The sequence below is a fragment of the Erinaceus europaeus genome, chromosome 15 (genome assembly GCF_950295315.1).
Source record: "Erinaceus europaeus chromosome 15, mEriEur2.1, whole genome shotgun sequence".
NCBI lineage: Eukaryota > Metazoa > Chordata > Mammalia > Eulipotyphla > Erinaceidae > Erinaceus > Erinaceus europaeus.
In genome coordinates this window covers 5319494-5328947 of record NC_080176.1, presented here as the reverse complement: position 1 = coordinate 5328947, position 9454 = coordinate 5319494, and the positions used below count along the sequence as shown (strand labels likewise).

At 51.1% G+C, this 9454-nt stretch overlaps 1 long non-coding RNA gene across 1 annotated transcript in view; it reads right to left on the bottom strand.

The window, feature by feature from the left end:
- LOC132533064 (uncharacterized) overlaps positions 1-9454 on the bottom strand; it is a 147762-nt gene that overhangs the window by 89661 nt on the left and 48647 nt on the right. The gene's annotated exons all lie outside the window — the stretch shown is intronic.

Genomic DNA, 9454 nt, shown 5'->3' with positions numbered 1-9454 from the left:
ATATTTTTTTTTTTTTTTGCTCCCAGGCTTATTGGTGGGGCTTGGCACCTCCACTACAAATCCACTGCTCCTGGAGGCCATTTTTCCTTGTGTTGCCTTTGTTGTTTATTGTTCTTATTATTATTATTGTTATTGCTGTTATTGGATAGGATAGAGAGAAATGGAGAGAGGAGTGGAAGATAGAGGGGGAGAGAAAGACAGACACCTGCAGACCTGCTTCACCGCCTGTGAAGTGACTCCCCTGCAGGTGGGGAGCCGGTGGGCTCGAACCGGGATCCTTACACTGGTCCGTGCTGTTTGAGCCACATGCGCTCAACCAGCTGCGCCACCGCCCGGCCCCTCCCTCCCCTTGCTTGGTTTGCTTTTAACCAGAGCCCTGCTGGTTTACAGTGATGCTGGGGATTCAACACGGGACCTCTGAGTGAGACCTGAGGGTGTGGAAGTCTGTTGCATAAGCCACTGTGCATCTCCCGACCCTGAACGCTGCCCTTGTGAAGCCAACAGACAATTGGGGCCGGGTAGTGGTGCACCTGATAGGGTGCACGTGTTGCAATGAGAAACAACCTGGGTTGGAGCCCCCAGCCCTCACCTGCAGGGGAAAAGCTTTGTGAGGGGTGAAGCAGTGAGGCAGGTGTTTCTCTGTCTCTTGTCCTCTCTATTACCTCCTTCCCTCTTAATTTCTGGCTGTCTCTATCTACTAAATAAATATAATTTAAAAAAATAAAAATCTGTGGTCTGGGAGGTGGCACAGTGGATAAAGCATCGGACTTTCAAGCATGAGGTCCTGAGTTCAGTCCCCGGCAGCACATATACCAGGGTGATGCCTGGTTCTTTCTCTCTCCTCCTATGTTTCTCATTAATAAATAAATAAAATCTTAAAAGCAAATAAATAAAAATAAAGGCAGCAGATAATGGCACCCTACCCACCTGTCCTCATGCCTGCATTGCCAGGGGGATCCTGGGTGTCCCTGTGCCTCGCAATCCCTTCCCCCAGAGCTGTTGGCTAAGAGTAGTAGCCAGGCCACACCTGCCGCTGTGGTCTGCCTTGATTTTTTTGGTCATCTCAGAAGTTCCATCACCCCGGGCTGACTTCAGATAAAAATAGCAGGGAGAGAGAGGAAAGTCGACGGGCCAGGTGGTGGCGCACCTCACACATTGTGGTGCACAAGGACCCAGGTTTGATCCCGTGGTCTGCACCTGCAGGGGGAAAGCTTCACGAGTGGCGAAGCAGGGCTTCAGGAGTCTCTGTCTCCCTCTTTATCTCCCTCTCCCTCTCAGTTTTTCTCTGTCTCTATCCAATAATAAATACATTTTTAAAATTACAGATGTTTCTGGGGTCGGGCTATAGCACAGCGGGTTAAGTTCACATGGCCCAAAACTCGAGGACCAGTGTAAAGATCCTGGTTCGAGCCCCCGACTCCCCACCTGTAGGGGAGTCACTTCACAGGCGGTGAAGCAGGTCTGCAGGTGTCTGTCTTTCTCTCCGCCCTCTCTGTCCTGTCCAGCAACGACATCAACAACAACAATGACAACAACGTCAACAAAATGGGAAAGATGGCCTCCAGCAGCAGTGGATTCATAGTGCAGTCACCGAGCCCCAGTGATAATCCATCCTGGAGGCAAGCAAGAAAGAAAGACAGGAAGAAAAGGAAAAAAAAACAAAAGGGAGGGAGACAGGGCACTGCAGCTTCCTCATGTAGTGGGGGCCATTCTTGAACCCAGGTCATACACCTGGTGAAGCGATGCACCTACCCCCCCAGGTGAGCTGTCCTGCTGGCCAGAAGGTCTGTTTTTCTTTACTTTTTCTGTTTAAAGATTTTATTGTATTGTGTGGTCCAGGAGGTGCGCAGTGGATAAAGCATTGGACTCTCAAACATGAGGTCCTGAGTTCAATCCCCAACAGCACATGTGCCGCAGTTATATATCTTCTTTCTTTGTCCTCCTCTCCTCCTCCTCTTCCTCTTCCTCCTGGTTTCTTCATGAATAAATAAAATTTCAAGGATTTTATTGTCATTTATTTATTTATTGCCTCCAGAGTTATCGCTGGGGCTTGGTGCCGGCACTATAAATCTACTGCTCCTGGAAGCCATTTTTTTCTTTTTTTCTTTTTTATTGAGAGGGGAAGGAGAGCTAGAGAGGGAGAGAGAAAGATAGACACCTGCAGACCTAATTCACCACTTGTGAAGCAACCCCTTTGCAGATGGGGAGCTGGGGCTTGAACCTGGATCCTTGAACTTAGTACTATGCATGCTTAACCAAGTGTGCCACCTCCAGGCCCCTAAATATTTATTAATTAATGAGAAAGGAGGAGAGAGAGAAAGCCAGAGTGTCAGTCTGGTACATGTGGTACCTGGGATCAAACTTGGGACCTCATGCTTGAGAATCCAACATCTTACCCACTGCTCTACCACCCAGACCATTGTTTCGTTTTTCCCAGATCCCTGCTCAGCTCTGGCTTATGGCGGCGCTGGGGATTGAACCTGGGGCCTTAGAGCCTCAGGCATGAAAGTCTTTTGCAGGAACATGATGCTGTCTCTCTAGCCCAGTATTTCCTTTTTTTCTTTTCTTTCTTTTTTGTTTTGTTGGGTTTTTTTTTGTTTTGTTTGTTTGTTTGTTTTTTTACCAGAGCACTGTTCATCTCTGGCTAATGGTGGTACAGGGGACTGAACCTGGGACCTCAGAGCCTCAGGCATGAGAGTCTCTGCATAACTATTATGCTATCTACCCCAGCCCTCCCCCCCCCCCAACAGATCAGAAGCCCTTTCACCTCTGGAATCCTGGCTTAGAGCCCAGCCCTGCAGGTCACCCTTCTGGAGTTAGTATTAATTTATTGATGAGAGAGAGAGAGAGTGGGGGGAGGGAGAGAGAGTGAAAGAGAAGAGAGAGAAGGAGAGAGATGGAACTCAAGCATCACTCTGGTACATGTCATGCCAGGGATGGCTCAGGGCTGCTTGAGAAGCCAGTGCTGTCTGCACTGCACCACCCCCAGCCAACCCTTCTGCGGGTGGAGGCTCAGGTCCAGCTCGAGCTGAGCTGGGGCATCATGGTCTGTGTGTCCAGCCCACGGAGGGACTTACTGCCAGCAGCTAAGGCAGTAAGTCCCTTCCTCAGCATCACCACAGCTGTGCTGAGCTCAGGCAAGTGAGTAACTGAGGAAGGAGGGCGAGCCACACCAGGAGCCCCGGCCACTGGCCAAGGAGCTTCTGCTGGCCTTCGTCCCAGCCAGATGGCAGGTCCGGGGCAGGCTGCCCTTTCTCAGACAGACATGCCCTGCCTCCTGCACGGGGCGCAGGCCTCCCTGCGGATCCTGACGCCGCACACTGCCCTCTGGTGGCCAGGCCCTGCCCATTGGCTCTTCTTGTCAACACCCAAGATCCTGGTCAGCAAGAAACAGGGTTTACTACCCCATCTCTGGGGGCGCCTTGTTGACACCTCTGACCTCTTGCCACTCCAGGAGCCTGATGTCCAGCTTCCACCATTCAGGGACACCCTCAGGCTAGCAGCCACACTGTACTCAACATCCCCATCCTGGGCAGTGGGGGCCAGGCTGTGGTGTAGCAATCTTCTTCTAGCGTTTGCCCTTCTTCCGTAGCCAGTCAACAGCGTCAGGTGTAGCAATCTTAAAGAGCGTATTAGACCTGCCAATGCCCATGTCCAGCGGGGAAGCAATTCCAGAAGCCAGACCTCCCACCTTCTGCATCCCACAGTGCCCCTGGGTCCATACTTCCAGAGGGATAAAGAATAGGAAAGCTATCAGGGGAGGGGTGGTGGGAACTGTGTGGAGTTGAATCCCTCTTATCCTGTGTTTTTTGTCGGTGTTCCCTTTTTATAAATAAAAATTAAAAAAAAAACTTTTATGGGGAAATAAAAGCTGGGCTTGGGAGACAACATAATGGTTCTGCAAAAGACTTCCATGCCTGGGGGTCTGAGGTCCCAGGTTCAATCCCCAGCACCACCAGAGCTGTGCAGCGCTCTGGGGCAGACAAAAAGAAACACCTCAGGGGTGGTGCAGCTGGTTGAACATGTACATTATTACTAAGTGTAAGGAATTGGGTTCAAGTCCCTCGTCCCCAAGCATGGGGGCAAGATTCACAAGTAGTGAAACTATGCTCTAGATATCTTTTCCTCTCACCATTTCTTTTTTCTTTCTTTCTTTCTTTCTTTCTTTCTTCTTTTTTTTTTTTTTTGGCTCCAGGGTTATCTCTGGGGCTCAGTGACTGCGCTACCAATCCACTGCTCCTGCTGCTCCTGGAGGCCATTTTTTCCCATTTCTTTTTTGTTGCCCTTGTTGCCTTTATTGTTGTTGTTGTTGTTGGACAGGACAGAGAGAAATGGAGAGAGGAGGGGAAGCCAGAGAGGGGGAGAGAAAGACAGACACCTGCAGACCTGCTTCACCGCTTGTGAAGAGCCCTCGCTGCAGGTGGGTCTCTCACCATTTCTGTGTCCTGTTCCCTTTTAATTTCTCTTTGTCTCTATCATAAATAAAAAATTAAAAACAAACAAAATAAAAATAGCTTTAGTAGGGGCTGGGTGGTGGTACGGACATTACCGTATGCAAGGACGAGGGTTCAATCCCCAAGTCTGCAAGGGGGAAAGTTGACAAGCAGTGAGGCAGTATTGCACATGTCAATCCTCCCCTCTCCCCTCTACTTCCCTTTCCCCTCTTAATTTCTTTTTTTTTAATATTTATTTATTTTTGTTGCCCTTATTGTTTTACTGTTGTAGTTAACTATTGTTATTGATGTCATCGTTGTTGGATAGGACAGAGAGAAATGGAGAGAGGAGAGGGAGACAGAGAAGGGGAGAGAAAGACAGACACCTGCAGACCTGCTTCACCGCTTGTGAAGTGACTCCCCTGCAGGTGGGGAGAGCCAGGTCTTAATTTCTTTTTGTCCTGTCAAAATAAAGAAATATTTTTAAAATTTTTGGAGGGCAAAATGGTTGTGCAAACAACTTTCCTGCCTGAGGCTCCAAGGTCCTAGGTTAAGTCACCAGCACCATCATCAACCAGAGCTGAGCAAGGCTCTGGTTTCTCTGTGTGTTTCTATTATTAATAAGTAGATAAAATAAAATAAGTAGATAAATAGACAAATAAGGAGGGGGTAGATGGCATAAGGTTACACAGAGGATCTTTTGCCTGAGACTCCAAAGCCCCAGCTTTGATCATTCTCCCACACCATAAGCCGGTGCTTTGGTAAAAACAAAACCAAGCAAACAGAAAGCTGGGGGCTGGGCAGTGGTGCACCTGGCAGAGTCACACATTACTACCACATGGACTCAGGTTCAAGCCCCTAGTCCCCACCTTTAGGGGAGTAACTTCACAGGAAGTGCAGCAGTGCTGCGGTGTCTCTCTATTAAAAAAAGGGGGGGAGTCGGGCAGTAGCGCAGCAGGTTAAGCGCAGGTGGCGCAAGGCACATGGACCGGCGTAAGGTTCCCGGTTCAAGCCCCCAACTCCCCACCTGCAGGGGGATCACTTCACAAGCCATAAAGCAAGTGTGTCTGTCTTTCTCTCCCCCTCTGTCTTCCCCTCCTCCAGTTCTCTCTGTCCTATCCAACAACGGCAACAACAATAATAACTACAACAATAAAATGAGGGCAACAAAAGGGAATAAATGAATTTAAAATAAAGGAAGGAAGGAAATAAGAGGCCACTGGAAGCAGTGGACCTATGGCCCATATACCTCAGTGATAACACTGGTAGCAAGAAATCTAATTAATTAAACCAAGGTGTCTGGGTCATTACCTTGCACAAGGACTTAGGTTCAAGCTCCCCAGTCCCCAACTGAAGAAGGGAAGCTTAACAAACGGTGAAGCAGTGCTGCAGGTCTCCCTTTCTCTCTCTCTTAATCTCTCTCCATATTTCCCCATTCCCTTTCAATTTCTGTCTTTACCCAAAATAAATAAAATACCGTTTTAATTTAAAAAAATAAAAAGAATAACCTTGTATCACTTTGAAAGCTTTTCAATTTTTTTTATTACCTTTATTTATTTATTGGATAGAGACTATCAGAAATCGAGAGGTCTAGGAAGGATAGAGAGGGTGAGAGACAGAGACCCCTGCAGCCCTACTTCACCACTTGCAAAGCTTTCCCCCTGCAGGTGGGGACCAGGGTCTTGAACCTGGGTCCTTGCACATTGTAAGGTGCACTCAACCAAGTGCACCACCACTTGGCCCCACACTTTAAAAGCTTTTTATTATCACCATTAATTGTGGGCAGCAGACAGAGCTTACGTGGGAGGCCATCTGCCTTGTGTGCACGACCCAGGTTCGAGCCCTGGGGGGCCTTGAAGCTGTGGTACCTTGCCCTCTGTCTACCTGTTTCTCTCTTCCTTCTAAAGCACTCAGCCTGCAGCAGTGAAGACAACAAGAAACCACACTGCCCTGCCCTGACCACCTGCCTGTCCCTCCCCAACGCTCACAAGTGTTTCTGTCTGTCTCCCACAGACACACACACAGCTCTGAGACAAGGCCACCTCAGGCAGTGTTCCTGGAGTCTCGTGATGGCTGAGAAGGTCTGTCCTGGGGGGAGACGTCCTGCTTGGAGTCAGCTCTCCCTCAGCTTCCTTTTTCCCTGAGCACTGCTCAGCTCTGGCACACGGAGATGCTGCAGGTTGAACCTGCAGACTTGGAGGTTGCCGGAGTGCAAGCGGACACTCTAATGGACTGAGCAAGCAGCTACTTCCTGAGGTCCTGCCAGCCTGCATTTAAATAGCTCCCTCAGGAGTCAGGCAGTAAAGCAGCAGGTTAAGGCAGGTGGCGCCACGCACAAGGACCAGCTTAAAGATCCCGGTTCAAGCCCTGCTCCCCACCTTCAGGGGAGTTGCTTCACAAGTGGTAAAGCAGGCCTGCAGATGTCTGTCTTTCTCTCCCCATCTCAGTCTTCCTCTCCTCTCTCCATTTCTCTCTGTCGTATCTAACAACTACAACATCAGTAACAACAATAATAACTACAACAACAAAACAACAAGGGCAACAAAAGGGAATAAATATTTTTTTTAAAAATCCACCTTAATTGTAGGCAAGGAATAGCTGTTGGGGGGGGGAGGACTGTGTCCCACCAAGTCCAAGGCAGCCTGGGCAGGGGCCAGGAAATGGGCTGGGAGGGCTGGCCTCAGAGGCAGTGAGTAAGAGGGTGAGCGGGGGTGACTCCCAGGCTGCGGGTGGAAAGTGTGTAGAAGCTGGCAGGGGAGTAGTGAGGCCGAGCCCGCGGGAGACAGGCTGACTCAAGGTGCCAGCCAGCCCAACACCCTGGAGCTCAGGCCCCATACACTGGGCCCCCAGGAGGGGCTGTCCCTGTGCTTCTAACCCCCAAAGGTGGGCTGTGAGCCCTGGGCTAGGCACACCCCTGACACAGCTCCTGGGCTCCCTGGGCCTGGCTCCCAGGGCTGCCACTGGTGACCTGAACCCCTAAGATTAAGTGACAAGGGTGATGTGAGCACCCAGGGGCAGGGCAGGGACCTGGGAACACTTGGGGAGGCTCCAGTCCATGCTCCACAGGAAGTGATGAGGTTGTGGAAACCCTCGAGGTGGACTGGAGAGAGGAGAGGGGACTCAACAGCCTGCCAAATGCGCCTGGTACCTCTGCTTAGAGAAATAGCCACCGGTGACCTAGGCGAGGACAAGGCAGGGAGGGAAGGTGAGAGCGGCAGGGACAGCAGCAAAGATCCTCTTGCCTTTTTCCAGAAATCCGGCAGCTGGGTGGAGGGGGCCGGCCCTCTCTTTTTATTGTTATTTATTAACCAATGCCTCCTTCATGCACGTGATGCTGGACACTGAATTCACTTGGGACCTTGTGCTGGTAAGTCCAGCCCTGTCCCCACTGCTCCACCTCCCGGATTACCCTTTTATTAATGAGTGGCCCGGGAGGTGATGTGGTGTGTGAAGAATCAAACTCTCAAGCATGAGGTCCTGAGTTCAATCCCTGAATCCCTGACATCACATGTGCCAGAGTGATGCTCTGATTCTCTCTCACTAATAAGTACATAAATCTTGCAAGGATAGACGTAAGGATCCTGGTTCGAGCCCCCAGCTCAAAGGACCAGCTTAAGGATCCCGGTTCGAGCCCAGCTCCCCACCTGCAGGGGAGTCTCTTCACAGACAGTGAAGCAGGTCTGCAGGTGTCTGTCTTTCTCTTCCCCTCTCTGTCTTCCCCTCCTCTCTCCATTTCTCTCTGTCCTATCCAACAATGACGACATCAACAACAACAATAATAACTACAACAATAAAAAAACAAGAGCAACAAAAAGGAATAAATAAATATATTTTTAAAAATAAGTACATAAATCTTTAAGAAGTAGTAATGAGGAGACTGGGGAGCACATTGGTTCTGTGAAAGACTCTTGATGCCTGAGGCTCCAAGGTTCCAGGTTCAATCCCCAGCACCAACCACCCTAAGTCATAGCTGAGCAATGCTCCGATCTCTTTCTCTCCGTATCTCTCTTTAAAAAATAAGTAAATAAGTAAAGTAGTCATGAGAGACACCAAGGGACCTACCTACTAACCCTACCTGCCATTCACTGCGCTGTTTGCTTTGCGGGCCGGTGATGGCACCCAAGGCACCGTGCATGCAAGGCACGTGCCCTCCTGTCTGCCTGCCCAGAACCTCTGGGGCTGCAAGTGGGAGGCGGGCAGCCCGGCCAGGGGCCTGTGGCCCAGCAAGAGGGCCTTACAGAGGAGGCGGGCCGCGGGCATGACCGCTCAGGAAGAGCACCCAGGCCAAGGGCCAGAGGTTCATGAGGACCTGGGACTCAGAGTTGAGAGGACAAGTGGGCAAAGGGGACCAGAGCTGGCGGCAGAGAGAAAGCAGCTGGGCTGGGTGCCAGGGCCACATGGCTTAGGGTGGCTGCTGGCACAGCTGCCCCAGAAAGAAAGCCCAGCCCTGAGCCGGGACAGGGTCCCCCAAAGTGCAGGGCGTTGAGGGCGCATCCTGAGGTGCACACACACACACACACACACACACACACACACACACTGCTGGATGCTGGTGACCTGGGACTCAGAGTTGAGAGGACAAGTGGGCAAAGGGGACCAGAGCTGGCGGCAGAGAGAAAGCAGCTGGGCTGGGTGCCAGGGCCACATGGCTTAGGGTGGCTGCTGGCACAGCTGCCCCAGAAAGAAAGCCCAGCCCTGAGCCGGGACAGGGTCCCCCAAAGTGCAGGGCGTTGAGGGCGCATCCTGAGGTGCACACACACACACACACACACACTGCTGGATGCTGGTGACCTGGGACTCAGAGTTGAGAGGACAAGTGGGCAAAGGGGACCAGAGCTGGCGGCAGAGAGAAAGCAGCTGGGCTGGGTGCCAGGGCCACATGGCTTAGGGTGGCTGCTGGCACAGCTGCCCCAGAAAGAAAGCCCAGCCCTGAGCCGGGACAGGGTCCCCCAAAGTGCAGGGCGTTGAGGGCGCATCCTGAGGTACACACACACACACACTGCACACTGCACACTGCACAC